The sequence below is a fragment of the Larus michahellis genome, chromosome 12, assembly GCF_964199755.1.
Source record: "Larus michahellis chromosome 12, bLarMic1.1, whole genome shotgun sequence".
Lineage (NCBI taxonomy): Eukaryota > Metazoa > Chordata > Aves > Charadriiformes > Laridae > Larus > Larus michahellis.
The window spans coordinates 4,169,900-4,185,416 of NC_133907.1; positions in this window are offsets into that span (position 1 = coordinate 4,169,900).

Genomic DNA, 15,517 nt, shown 5'->3' on the forward strand with positions numbered 1-15,517 from the left:
TGGCAAGCCGTCTGTCTGCTGTCACCGCATCCGTCCCTGCTCCCGCCGGGGCCGGCGAGTCCGGCCACGCCGCGACCTGCATTAACGCATCCCGCAGGAGCCAGGGCTGCCGGCCCCACGCAGCCATGGCCACGGGAGGCAACAAAACAATCTCAGCCCCTCTGGCAGCGTGTGATACACCCAGACAGCCCGGCCACTCGCTCCCTCCTCCCCATCCCTCTGCAGGGATGGAGAGTGTGATGTTGCTGTAAATCCCCAAACAACACGGGCTTGGCTGCGGAAAAGGCATTTTCCCTCAATATTGAGCCCTAAGTTTGTTTTGAAGGATGTACATGTTTGATTAGCCAACCTCAGCAACCCCAGAGCATCAGGTCAGGGTAATTAGAGACCTTGTGTTAACGAGCAAACAACAACTCGAGAGCCTAATTGACACTTCCAAGCCCATGCATGCTGCTAATTGCTAGAGCCGGACAGCCAGCCCCTGAGTTAACCCGTATGAAACCCTTCCTGTGAGTAAGAGTTATGCCTCTATTCCCAGAACCGGGAAATCTCCAGCACCGGGATGGGGGCAGAAATGCAAGGGGCTGGGATGGGGGCTGTGAGATGCAAGTGATGGGGGTGGATGCTGGAAAACGCAAGGGATGGGGATGGGTGCTGGAAAACGCAAGGGATGGGGATGGGTGCTGGATAATGCAAGGGATGGGGATGGGTGCTGGATAACGCAAGGGTGGGTACTGGAAAACGCAAGGGATGGGGATGGGTGCTGGATAACGCAAGGGGTGGGTGCTACGATATGCAAGGTGTTGTGATGGGTGCTGGAAAACGCAAGGGATGGGGATGGGTGCTGAAAAACACAAGGAATGAGTGCTGGAAAACGCAAGGGATGGGTGCTGGAAAATGCAAGGGATGGGGATGGGTGCTGGATAACGCAAGGGTGGGTGCTGGAAAACGCAAGGGATGGGGATGGGTGCTGGATAACGCAAGGGGTGGGTGCTACGATATGCAAGGTGTTGTGATGGGTGCTGGAAAACGCAAGGGATGGGGATGGGTGCTGAAAAACACAAGGAATGAGTGCTGGAAAACGAAGGGATGGGTGCTGGAAAATGCAAGGGATGGGGATGGGTGCTGGAAAACGCAAGGAATGGGGATGGGTGCTGGAAAACGCAAGGAATGAGTGCTGGAAAACGCAAGGGATGGGTGCTGGAAAACGCAAGGGATGGGTGCTGGAAAACGCAAGGGATGGGGATGGGTGCTGGAAAACGCAAGGAATGGGGATAGGTGCTGGAAAACGCAAGGGATGGGTGCTGGAAAACGCAAGGGATGGGGATGGGTGCTGAAAAACGCAAGGGATGGGGATGGGTGCTGAAAAACGCAAGGGATGGGTGCTGGAAAACGCAAGGGATGGGTGCTGGAAAACGCAAGGGATGGGTGCGGGTGCTGGAAAACGCAAGGGATGGGTGCTGGAAAATGCAAGGGATGGAGATGAGTGCTGAAAAATGCAAGGGATGGGTGCTGCGATATGCAAGGTGTTGTGATGGGTGCTGGAAAACGCGAGGGATGGGTATAGATGCTTTGTGCCTTTCTCCCCCCTTAGAAGCCCGTCCCGAGGCTCCTGAGCAGACAATACTGTGGCGCACTGCCCTGCCTGCCCCCGGCAATGACCCCGGAGGACCACCCTCCTCGGAGGTAAAGGGTAAGGCGGCCGCCCCGCTCCACCAGCCCTCTCAATCTTCCCCGGACAAAGCCTGTCTCGGGGGAGCGGGTGCTGGGGAGGGGGCCAAGGCAGGGCTGTCTGGTGGGAAGCGGCGGGGCTGGGTCGCGGGGCAGAGAGTTTTGGAGGAGAAGAGGGAGAGGAGAGGTGAAAGGGCAGCCCTCCCTTCCCACCACCCTGGCTCGCTCCTCCTGGCCTTTGCTCCTCCGCCTTGCTATTCCCCCCTCCAAGCCTGGGCTCGGAAAGAGGGAAACCTCAGCACAATCCATTGAGTACTTCACTCCCGGATAATTTACGGACGCAGCATCTGCCGGACACAGGAGACACTGTACTTAATCTCAGCTTTCATGTCCTCTAGCCTCTTTCGCAATGAGTTTTGGGTATTTTTTTTCTTTTTTTCCTAAAAGAACCCCCAAAAAACACTAAAAATGCCTCTTTTGTCTGATCCCAACCGTAATTCTGGCGCAATTCATCCAGGCAAACTCAGCCCAAGGACCGTGCCTCATCCCGTGGGAGCTCAGCCTTGCGCAGGGTGTGATGGAAACACCAAACCACCCGTCATTTCTCTCCTCTGCAGGAGCTGAAACCTGTCTCATCAAGTAAAGCCTTCCTTAAATTAGGTTGATATTATGGACTTAAGAAGCTCCTGGTGACAGGATCGACACAGACAGGCTACAGCAGACACCTGAGCTGAAAGCAGAGGTGGAGGCGAAAGACAGCAAGCAATAAGAGCTTTGAAATGCCCCGTAGCACACAGCTTGGGTATCCTGGCGAGAGACATCCCTGCAGCTCTGCCTTTGTACAAAGCACCATCAGAGGATGGAAGTGGGAAACGGATGTTCCCTTCATGTCAAAAAAGAGACAAAATCAGCAAAACCGCCCCCCCCATTAAATTCGCCGGCCAAAAGCTGCTCCGCCCCAGCTGATTCCTCATCTGTGCAGAGCCTGCGTCTAATTGTGAAAATTAATTGTGAAGCGCGCTGGTTATTTACACATCCCGATGCCTGGGTTGGTGCAGCATCGCTGCGGGATGCACACCCGGGTCGTAGCCCTGTTCCCTGCAAGCAGAGCCAGCCCTGGGCCCCGCATGTCCCCGTCCCCGGGGTCCGTGTGTCCCCAGGTGGTGTCCGGGTGCCGAGGAGCATCCGGGCCAGGCTGGGCGCAGACCAGATGCATACTTTCATATGAGACTCACTAATGGCCTTTCAGGTACAACATTATTATTTTCCTCTAATGGCGTGCTTTTCTCTCTTTCTTCCTCGCTGGCTCATAAAAGGCACATCATAACTACAGAGGGAGGAGGAAAAAAAAAAAAAAAGGGAAAAGCTTTGCAAATTACAGCAATCAGAGAGCCTGAACCATTAGGAGCATCTGGGACTGCATTTTACATAACAGTGGACACTTTCTTTGAAACAATTACAGCTAATAATGAATTAGGATTGACTGGGCTGTAAACGTTTCAAACTGCAATTCAGAGACTGTCACTCCTCGCCATCCCCTTCTCGCTGGAAAAAGCCCTCTTAATGCTCGGCACAAGTAGTACGGTGGGGATCTTGGGAGGATACGAGCTTCGCCATGGCCGCGAGTGCCCGGTCCCACGCCACGGGCTCAGCCTGAGCTCTGCTGGATTTGGAATCTTGCCTCCAAACGTGGCCTGTGGCCTGTATGGGAAGTTTTACAGCACAAACTGATGTAGCAGGGTGGTTTGTCCTTGCCTGTTTCGGTGGGATGGATCAGCAGGCTGCCCTTTCCTTCTAAGGAACTGCTTTCCAAAGGGACGAGGGGATGGCCCTAAGCCACGCTGAGGAGATGCTGCGTTTTGGCCCATGGGGTGCCCTGTGTCCAGCTGCCCCGGTCCCTGTGAGCCCAGTGCTACCCTGACATCTCCAGCTCGGTCTTGTCCCAGGTTTTTGTCTCATCCCATGGGATCTGGGTTGCCCTGGGACTGCAGCCTCACAGGTACCCACAGCTGAGACCGTACCCCAGCGGTGGCTCAACATCTGCCACAGGCTGTGGCTTTTTCTGCCTAGTCTGAGGCCATGGGACTCACTCAATGGCCTTTCAGGTATGACATTATTGTTGTAGGAATACAACTGTAGGAATTCCAGTTGTAGGAATTCAAGAAGTGCGTGAGTTTAATAAAAACTAGGCGTGTTATCGCTCTGCTCTTCACCTCGCCTCTAGTGGTGGCACTGGCTCTGCAATGCCATTGCCAGAGAACCCACCATGCTCACAGGGACTGGAGCTGTCCCTGAGCTAAGAAGTCCCCGTGTCCCCCCCCAGGCAGAGCAAGGACGGAGCTGGGGAGTCACCACGGCTCAACCCCCCACCATGGGCAGCACAAACCCCTCCAGATGGGCTGCGGGTCCACGTGCCCGAGCTCCTGCCGCAGCTGCCCGGACGACACAGGTACCCCAACATAAAGTTAAGAAAAAGACATCAATCCCTTCACTTTCACCAGAATAAAAACCTTTCCTGAAAAGGCAGTGAATATAGAGGGGGAGATTGAGAGGGGGAACGTTCGTGGCCCCTCTGCCGGGAGTGCAGATGTGGTATAAATGGGGCGATCTCTACCCTCTCAAAGCCCCCTTCTCTCCCGACTTGGCAGGTCCTAAAAGGCCACTTGTTTTGCAAGTTGGCTGCTGTCTCGCCCTGCGTCTCCCGGGGAGGCACAGTGTCACCTCAGGTTTCTAAGATCATTTGTGCTGGCCGATGCTCATCCCTGTCCCTTGTCTCACTTTTGTCTCCCTTTCCCAGGAGGGTCACCAGCCACAGACCAAAGCAGAGGGCACATGAAGAGGCAGCGAAGACCCCAAACCCTCCCAACCCCAGCCCTTCTCAGGGGAAAAGTAGTGTATTCAGAGAAGAAAGGAGGCAAACTCAACCTTCAGCAAAAGAAAACCCACGCTCCTGTGTCAGATATACCCCGAGGAACTTTTTTGTCTCTATTCCATGGTCATATTTGAGTTTTCAAACGCTCAGCGAGATGCTCCACTGCCATCAATCCACAGAGCGCAGCTGCCGCCTCTTGCACCTTGGGCCCACTTTTCCTTCCACCTAAACCTGCAAGATTTTAAAGAACAACATCTCTTTCCCATCTTTGGGAAACCCGAAGCCTTGCAATAAGCATGCATGGCAAATGGCTGCCTATTTTCTAGAGATGGCTCACACCAGCCTTAAAACTCTAATTATAGAAGAATAACAAGGCTCTAAAGCTCAGAAGCACTTAGATATTATTTCAAGCCAACCAACGAGGAAGTTACAGCTGCTGTAATTAAACATGACACAGAGAAGTCAAGCATTAAATGCAGGTTCATTAAGAAAGCGCAGGGACTCGGTGATCCATAAAGGCAGGACCTTGTAGTCGTGGGCCAGCCGGGGAGAAACGCAGAGAGGGGAAGTCTCGCCCGTCTACCTCGAAAAGGCAGCAGCAAAGCTACTAATTGCGTTTGCGCTGACATAACGAGCTGCCGGCAGGACTTTCTGGAGCACAGCTCAGTCGCCGGCTGCGGTGGGGTTCCCGGAGCATCGCCCCGTGCCGGGATGCCGGCCAGGCACTGCGCAGGGTCAGCCCCCAGCCCCACGGCACCCACCGCTTCGCTCTCACCTCTGCCAGCAAACTCTTACAGCCGCGCGGAAAAAGAGGAGGAGAAGGTCGTGTCCTGCGTCTTCCTTCCCAGTTCCCTCCCAGCTTCGATCCCCCCAGGATGCCCCACTCCGGGCATCCCAGCCCAGAGCCCTCAACACCTCTCAGGAATTTGCAAACGAACGCGCAGTAATTAAGCAGGTCTCTGGGCTGGGCATTCGTTTTGCGGCATTCAATCAGGTTTTGGGGATCCAGCAGCCATCTGCCTTTACTGCAAGAACAAAACACCCAAACCCCCCCAAAAATGCTCTTGCTCTTCAGGTGCTGCTGCACCAGCTGGTACCTCGCGCTCCCCGAGCTGCTGGTGAGGTGTAGGACTGGACTGGTCCCACCGGTGCTGAGCCTGGATGGTCTGTAGGATGCTGGCACAGGACGGGGCTGTTCCCTCTGGTTTTAGACAAGCTTTTTCCACAGGGGAATCACGGAGGCAGCTGGGCACAGCGCGACCCCCCTGCTCCCCACGCAGCATCCCGGGGGCAGGAGCTGCAGGGCTATAACCCACCCCGCTCAGACCCCCGAGGGGAGAAAAACCCACCCGGGAAGGTGTCTAGGAATAAACCCCCTACCTGCCACAAAAACAGACGCTAACCCCCAACCAGCCCAAACACCCCCAGACCTGGAAAATAATAATAATTAAAAAAAAAATAATTAAAAAATAAGAAGAAGAAGAAAGAAAAAAAAAAAGGCAATATGCAGAAGAGGGGATGAAGAATAGAAGAAAAGAGGGATGAACAATGCGACCCCCCCTGACCCGGAGCGTGCAGCCCCGCAGCCCCGGCTTTGTGCGAGCCCCTTTCCCCCCCCTGCGCCTGCCCGTACAATCAGGGCAGCTGCCTGGAACGGGGCCGGCTGCCGCGGAGGAGAGGGCAAGGGGGCAGAGAGTAATTTATTTACTCCTTACAATGTGCTGTTTGAACAGACTCCTAAAGAAAACGGAGGAGGAAGCAACACTCTGCCAGGCGGGAGGAGGAGGAGGTGGGGGGGGGGATGCGAAGCCGGGGGAGACAGTCCTAAATGGATTAGAAATTTACTCTGCAACTGTGGGGCTTTAATTGATACACGGGGAGGGGAGGGGGGGAGCGGTAAAATTTCCCTCTAATTGTATTAAAGATACACTAATTAGGTTGATTAAAAACAGAGAGGCTGTTTCTTTCTTTCCCCAGAAGGCCTAAGGGATGGCGACGGGGAGGGGGGGAGAAGTGCAAACAGATTGGAGTTTTTTTTTAAAAAAAAAAAAAAAAAGAAATAGAAAAGAGAGAGAGAAAAGAAAAGGGCTCAGGCCTTGCGAGAGGTGCAGCCGCATCAGCCGCCCAGGGCACTGGGGAGAGCAGGAGCAGCATCCCGGGCACATTAGGATGGTCAAAGCTTTGCCTTTCCCACAGGGACAAAGTGCCAAGGCATCAGAGTCACCCTTTGCAGCTCCAATACCCCAAAATCCCAAGCTTTGCTTAGCTGCGATGCCCTGAAATTGGGGTTTGCAATTATTTTGCCCCTGCTTTTGTGAACTTTCGATTGGCCTTACCTACGCAAGTGTCTATAAATCCTTGTGGGTGTACAGACGTGCACGCGTATTACAAAGCTTTAAAACAGAGAGGGTACTTTTGCCCCAGCGAGAGTAAACATAAAGCAGTTGTTTTGACTGCTTAGTCCCCTCCCAAGTGATCCCAACTCTTAGAGGATGAGGACAGTGAAGGGGAGAGGAGGAGCAAGTTCATCTCCATCACCAAAACCTCCTGTTCCAAGAGGAGCTTTCCTCCTCTGCTCACAGCTTCTGATCAGGACCGAGTTCGGTACATCCCCAGCCCAACCACCTGCTGGCTTTTCCCCAAAAAGACCTCTTATTTCTTGCTCACCGATGCCAACCCTCAGCACAGCATCCGCTGAGCCGGGTCTGACAGCCCTTCTCAAAGCCTCTTCCCAGCCTGTGTCATCTTCTTACCCGGGAACTCCTGGTTTGAGGAATCCCCTGGCCTTTCCTCTTTCTGCAGGAAGGGCAGAAAAGTACTTTTCAGCCCAGGGAAAAGTTTCCCTGTGAAAGGTTTTATCGCTCACATACGAGACAGTCACTAATTGATCTTTCAAGTGGCCAAGCAGTAAAATGGGAATGGCAAATAGAGCTGTGACTTTAAGGAAGATAAACAATATTGGGTTCCCCCCACCACCTCCTTCCTTTTCCAAATGACCATTTTCTCCTTAGCCTGAAACCACGGGATGAAGGGCAAACTCAAATTGAGGAAGGAAGCCTGATGATTTCTGATGCTTCCATTACTGCATAATCAGAGACTGAAACTGCAATCAACAGAACCGCCTTTGCAACCCAGCAGCTTTCAAAAAAACTCAAGTGAAAGGAAGATAATTTTCTTTGTGGGACTTTATGTTCCTGAACCACCACCTCCCTTCCGCCCTTTTCTCTTAATGTTTGTTTAGAAAAAGAGGAGAAGTGGAGGGCCCCGAGGAGACGTGCGGGTTCGGATGAGCACGGCCAAAGAATGGCTTGGGTTGGAAGGGACCTTTAAAGGTGTTTTGTCCAGAGGTCCGGGGCGGAGTGACGCAGGACAAAGGTGCTGCAGCCCTGAGAAGGCAATTAGTCACGAAAGAGGCTGGAAGAGTGACTGTATTTGTCCAAAAAAATTGCAGTCACCCAAAGGATGAGGAGACCAGAGGGAGTTTTTCCCCCTGAATGAACCCATCTTTTGGGTTGTCCCAGCCAGGATCTATCCCAACGCCTGAGCTTGCCCCTGTAAAAACCACCGGTGTCTCATCTCTGCGAGGTTTCCAGCTGGACACCACTACTGCCAGCTGGTTATCTCCATGCAAATATAAGTTTGTGCGTGCTGGAAAAACTCAGCCTTGAATGTGACTGTGTTCCCTGAAGCAGCGATGCCGGGTGTTTTCAGGGAGCTCTCTGGTGTTGAGATCCTGATCTCCCACCACCTGGGAGTTAAATGTTCAGCTATAGAAGAAGAAAAAGAAGTGTGTTTTGGTTTGTTTTTTTTTTTCTTTTACAAACCAAGAAGGGTTTTGCCCCTCTGCCTGTATCTAGTTGCCAGCATTGACAGGACATATGTGAATGTCTCCTGGCTTGCCCAGCCAGCCTGGCGGATGCTGAAATGGGAGCTGAGAGCTGGGACCACAGTCCCCAAGCCAAGCCAGGCCACTCATCATTTTCCCAGCGAGAGCAAGCACCGGGTTTTTTGCATGAAGATAACTGGCTGATCTGGATCTAAAAAATAAATAAATAAAATTGATCTTTCTTTAACAGATTAGGATTATTGTCAATATTTCATACTGCTGAGGCAGCTTCTGGGTTTTTCTGAAGTCCTGATGGACATTTGTAAGGCTACAGGATATTCTTCCCGGGAAAGCAACACTCGCAAATTGAACCTGCTCAGCCTCGCCTGGTTCATCCAAATCCTTGAAACGGCACCAAACTAAGTGGGGACTGGCAAAGACGGAGCTCACGACCCGGCCAGCCCCCCCCGCACTCCTGCCTGCTGCAGTGGGCAGAGACAGGCAGGATCCCGCCTGCCTTTGTGTTTCGGCAGCAAAACTGCCTTTTTTTCCACCATCCCCAGCTAGAATTGGTGTTGCTTGGCTTAAGCCTCTCCTCTGGTCAGACCTCTTGGTGGGAGTACTGGTTTGGCTGCCAGCAGGTAACCGGGAGGTGCTGTGACAAGTGGGTAAATGATGTGTAAACTCAATTTCTCTCTCATCCAGCAATAGCAGCCAAGCAAGCACTGCTATTTATTTCCAGCCCGTATTGGCCATGCTCATCGGGACCTGAACTCCTGGAGTCAGGTGATTTGAAAGCAAATATAAAGACTCCTTCTTTTCTTACATTTTTCATTTTAATTTAGCCCGTGTTAAGGCTTTGGCAGGGGAAGGGCGCGCAATTACTGTGCGCTGGGGCTGCGGCGGCACCAATACAGCAGCGTCTCGCATCCTTTCATCTCCAAGTGACGGGGCACAGACCGGAGCACGCACTCACTCGCTCGCTCCCTCTCCTCTTGAAAGCATCTCTTGGCTTCAGAGCCTTCCCCGTCCCCTTTGACAAACACCTCCAGCCTTTGTAGGCAACTGTCGCGCTCTGCCACAAGCGACGTGCCCCGCCGGCTCTTCCCTCCCCTGCACAAAAAGCGTCACTTTAAAGGCAGGTTTTGATTGCATTCGAGTCGGCGGAGATTTGAGTAGCCTCCGAGCATCGGCAGTTTGCTCTGGCTGGAGGGGGGGCTGCTGCTGGCAGGTGAGAAACACCCAGCACCGCGCGAGCGGCCCACCCTGATGTATCGCAGGGCTGCCCGTCCCCTTTGAACACCCCCGTGCTTTCCCGGCCAAAGCACCAAGACAATTCCTGCGGCCGTTTGGGTGGGTGCTCCAACGCAGCCGGCGTTTGAAGCAGGGGTGCAGCAAGGGGGTAGGAGGAAAGCAAGGGGACATCATCATCATCATCACCACCACCACCACCCAGGTCCCAACCTGCTCCGGCTCTGCTCCCCGCCACCGGGTCGATTTTTGCATCTGGGGCATTCTTACCACTATGGTTCTAAGTGAATAAAAAAAGTGAATAAAGCTCTTCCTACAAAATTACATGATTACGCGTTCCTTTTGCGCCATGGAAATGACAACTGAGGTTGTAAGACAGCGGTGACCTCAGCTGCTCAGGTTTCCCATTGCTCATAGCTTTCAAAATACACAAGGCAGCAATTTTATATTGTTGTGGGTGGTTTTTTTTTTTGTTGTTGTTGTTTTTTTTTTTCTACTACTATGTTTGATGGAAAATTAAGTTTTACAAGGACTAAAAATATTAACAAATTTAGGTTGAGAAAATGGGAGGAGGAGAGCAGAGTTAAAAAAAAAAAAATGTCAAAACACTCAGATGCAGCATTTTTAATGAAATGTTTCGCTTCAGAAATGCCAAAACATTTTGTTTTGACATTTCAAAATGGAACTTAATGATATTTTTCTTAGAAACAGCATGGATTGCTTTGTAATAACCTGAGTTAAAGAAAAGGGAAAGAGAAGAAAAATGCAAAGGCTTGACGGCCACCAAAACAAAACAAACTTTTCACCATCCTTCCAACAACGTGTTGACGTGGAAAGAGCATTTCCTTGCCTCCTCCTGCCATTTTGCCAACAAATTTAAGCATTTTCTGTTTCCCTTCACATTGCACTAATGAGTTCCCCTGCTTTTCTGCACTGAAAACAGACTCTCGCCTTCTCCTGGCTTCCAAGATCCTCCCTTCTGGAGAGACTCTTCCCAAGCTTGGCCTTGTTGCAAGAGCAAGGAGTGCTATGAAGCTGGGGAGAATCCCCGTGCCCGTGGGTGTGCTCAGCCCACTGCTGCTCTCCTACCCCAGAGAGCTTTTAATACAAGCAGCGATTGCTTTCTGTTCCTTGGGAGAGGAGCTGCCTCCTCTATTGCTTGTGTGCTGAGCATCCTGCAGAATGAAACCTCTTTCTGTAGGATCACAGAATGGCAGGGGTTGGCAGGGACCTCTGGAGATCACCCGGTCCAACCCCTGCCAGAGCAGGGTCACCCAGAGCAGGTGGCACAGGAACGCGTCCAGGCGGGGTTGGGATGTCTCCAGAGATGGAGACTCCTCCACCTCTCTGGGCAGCCTGTGCCAGGGCTCTGCCACCCTCACAGCAAAGAAGTTCCTCCTCATGTTTAGCTGGAACTTTCTATGCTCATGTTTGTGCCCATTACCTCTTATCCTGCCACTGGGCACCACTGAGAAGAGCCTGGCCCCATCCTCCTGACACCCACCCTTCAAGTATTTATAAGCGTTGATAAGATCCCCGCTCAGTCGTCTTTTTTCCAGACTAAAAAGATCCAAATCCCTCAGCCTTTCCTCATAAGAGAGGTGTTCCAGTCCCCTCAGCACCTCGGTAGCCCTTTGCTGTCCCCTCTCCAGCAGTTCCCTGTCCTTCTGGAACCGGGAAACACAGAACTGGGTCACCCATGTTAGAAATCGCTCTTTTCCTTGGTCTCGTGCCACACTTTGGAGGCAGAGCTCTCCTCCCAGCCTGGAGGAACTGGAGCACGGACGGAATGAGCGCACGGTTCAGCATGGCGCCCAAACCTCTGGCTGGGCAGAGGGGCGAGCGCTGGTCCACGGCTGACCAGCAGCGTCCTGAGCCCTCCTCCTCTGCACGCACAGTGACAAAATGGACCATGAAAGTTTATCAGCCATGAACCAAATGGCTGTTTACATGTGTTTATTATGCGGTTATTTGTGATCTGCAAACCCTTCTTGTAATGCCTCGTTCATAACAGTTACCATCCTGTGCCGAGCCCCTGTAGCCTAACATGGAGCGGTGCGGGTCCAGGGAGACGGGGATGCGTTTCTGGAAGCAGCCCTCATGAAAAGGAAAGAAAGAAGCAGCTGAATAACCCTCACCCCCAGGTCAGGACCACAGGGCACCCTCAACACATTTTTGGATGTGGGGTGGGACTCCTCAGCCTGCCATGGGGCAAGGGGAGCCCATCGCATGGCATAAATCCAGGCTGAAGCACAGGTGCCAAGGGCCTTTCTGGGTTAAAAAAAAAAAATAACCCTCGCAAAGGGAGAAACACAAACAAAAGGACTTGCAAGCTGTGAAAAGAGCAACTGAAAGTTCAAATCCCCAAAACAGAGCAAATTGGGTACCTTTTGCAGCCTCCTCTCATCAGCTCCCTGCCCAGGGATGAGCGGCTGCAGCTGGGAGGGTCCTTTTGGCTCCCGGGAAAGGGGGATGGATGGTTTCCTTCTCCCAGGTAAAGAGCTGACTCCTCGCAGGGGACGGCAAGAGCTGATGCAGTTGTGAGCAAATGCGTAAAACCAAATTGTGCCAAACCTGCGCAAGGGAACAAATGCAGACTTTGTCACTTCTTGTTGCAAAACACACACCCCGAGACAGTGGGGACAGCTGGTGGCATCGCCCCATGGGAAGCCGAACCCAGCAAATCCTGGCAAATTTTCCTTGGTGGAAGAAGGTATCAGAGACCCACGTGACCCTGGCCCATCCCTGAACCGCGCTGCGTTAAGCTGGTGCGGGGTCCAAGCTTAGGAGAAGGCAATCAAAGCCCTGGGCAGCCTTTTATTTTTGAGGCTCAGATGCACATGTTTCACCGTGGGATATTTCACTTTGCTCAGTGCGGAAAAAGATCAAAAATAATTAATTGCTTGCACACCCCCTGCACATGCAGACCAGTATTTACATATGGAAATTAAATCCTTGGGTATGCAAAGCCAAGCACATCCAATGGATTTACATCAGGCTCCTTACCGAAGCTCGCTTGGAAGTGTCTCCGTAGCACCAAGACCCAGAGGCCGAGCCATGGCGTGTCCCTGAGTGACTGATGGCAGAGAGACAGGAAAAGGTTTGAGGATGCCCTTGACCATGGACAAGGGTGGTCACCCCTGCAGCAAGGGCACGTCCGTGCCTGGCCAGCTCTGTGCACCTCAAAGAGGGAGATTAGACCCAACACCCCTCCATTTGCTAACGAGAGTTCTGCATCCTATTTAAAGGACAGTGCTGCCTATTAACCAATTTACTCTTTTCTAATTGAAATTATCCAGTGTACCAGGTTTTGTGCTTGCAGCTGGGTGCTCCCAACCAGCCACAGTCTCCGTGAGAGGAAAAGAGATTCAAATGCCCATCCTCCATGAAGAGAGGCATTTTGTGGTGGTACAAAACTAAAGGGAGAGAGCAACATACCCCAGAATGTGAACTGTCCCTTTAATTTCTGTCAAGGCTAAAGCCCACAGACTACAAAAACAACATTTTAATTTAAATTCCGATTCCACATTCATTCATGGGAGCTGGCTCTGAGCGGGGATTTCATTAAAGGCTTTAATAGATTTTATAGGACTTGTCAGATCCGGAAAGGTTATGGAGCAAATGCATTTTCTCTGCTTCCAGAATTTCAACAACGGCTCGGTAAACAAATTTACCATGAAAATGCAAAGAGTCCAGCCTTGTACAGACAAGGAGAAATGAACTTCATCTGAGTGACTTAAAGGCATCAAGATGCGCTGCCTGTCCCCTTCCCAACTCGCTTCTCTCCGCTCCTTTCCCTTAGCGTGCTGTGCAGCTTAGAGGATGTTTCTTTTTTTTTTTGGTGGAAAACCGGAAAAGGAGAAACATCTTTTTCCATCGATCAGACTTGGATTTGGAGATGTTAATAAACGTCAGCGGCTTTAGCAGTTAACACGTAGATGGGGTCTTAGGAGGGGCTGCTAACAGACCTCTCGTCCGAGAACAGCTCAGCCCTCCTGTGGGTGATTGACTCGGTGTGGTGGGTTTTGCAGCTAGAAATTATCTTGTTAGAAAACCCCCGGGTATTTGAGGACAGATGTGCATCAGCTGGTGAAGGTGGCGAGGGTGTGGGAGAGAACGGGGAACAGACAGGAGAGCTAGAAACAACCTCAGCTTTGCTCCCAACACATCGAAACTACATCACCCCCCGTTTGAAGGTCTTATTGACCAGTCCTTTCAACTCAGCCAGGAGAACGATGGTGACTGTGGTTGACCAGCCACATACGCACAAGCTCCGACAAAATATCGTTTTGCCAGAGCCTTTTCCACCCGCTTTTTTGCCCTTGACAAATCAAGCTTGAAGGTGGGTCCTTATGTGAGGCTCGGGAAGGAGCCCACCAAGGCCGTGTGGCGGAGGTGGCTGTCCCACCATGGGGACACGGAGCTGCTTGGCTGCGGGGTTGGTGCTGGGATGGCCGAGCTCGCACCTTGCGGTGATCAGGAGGTGTCGGGCATCACTGGTTAGAGCCAAACTGCAGGAATCAAAGGCTGATGCCTTGGCAACCGAGTCGTGGTGATGCTGAATAAAGTGAAGAAAAGGCCTCTTGTTTTTGGATGAGCTCTGTAAACAGAGATGAATGTCAGAGGAGATTTTGCCTGAGTATCGTTTATAGTCTGTATAGTGGCATCACAGGGAGAAATCAGCTTGGAGAAAATTATAACTAATGCAAACCTCCAACCAAAGCCTTTTTTTCCGTTGGAGGGTGAGACAAGCTGATGACTTTATTATTATTATTACGATGATTATTTTCCCTCCTTATGACTTTGCAATTTGAGATTGACAGGTCCTAACACAGCTGCTCTGGATCCTTTCCCAGCTCCACAAAGAGAGAGAGAGACGGAGTGTGAAAAGCAGCCGGGCGGTTCAAGAGCCGCTGGCGGGGTGGGAGCGGGGACGGGCGGCTCAGCGACAGGGACCCCATAGACGCGGGACCCAGTGCCGAGAGGTGTCGAACATCTGGGAGTCGCTTTCACCGGGAACAGGCGCTGCAGGTGGCTGGGGATGTGGCTGATAGCTACGCTGTAATTATAGGAAGCCGAGGAGGGAAGCAGATTTAAATCGAGTGACTACTGAGTTAAAGCAGGAGAATTCCCCATGTAATTTATGGCGCATTAAATAGCCTAAATATTCGGTCCCCATGAGTTACTCTAGGAGCTAATAGCTCTCATTTTGAAGCAGCTTTTTCTATGATTCACCTTAATCTTGATTTTTTTCATATCCGGCATGTACTGTGTTAAAATTTCGTCCTCCGCTGAGCAGTATATGCTTCAAATGACCCATGTTCCTTAGGACACCAGCTTGCTAAACTGCCGTTACATCAACCAAGAGTGAAGCTTTAAACTAATTCACTAAATAGAGCCTCAAAAAGCACTTTAGGAAGCCTTGGCGTGGCCGTACCTGGGAGACACTTGTGGATGTGACCTCAGGGTCCTGCTGACACATCTAGGACACACAGACAGTGATTTGCAAGGTGTCGAACAGCCCGGATGGTGCTTCTGAAGACTCATCTATCCCAGCTGAAGAAGGGGTAACAGACTCCATGCGTTCGGTTACAATGCAGAGAAAAACACTTTACATTAACCCAGATGAGTACGATTAGCACACGCAGACCAGAGAGCTGGAGATCAGGCTGACAAGCACAGAAAACCTCTGGATATCCCTGATCCATCCTCCTGCTCCGACCAGGGCTAAGTTCAAAGTTAACTCAGGATGTTTGCAAGGGCATGTACTGACAGGACGAGGGGCAATGGTTCTAAACTAGAGCAGGGCAGGTTTAGATCAGACATTAGGAAGAAGTTCTTTACAATGAGGGTGGTGAGACACTGGAACAGGTTGCCCAGAGAGGTGGGGGAGGCCC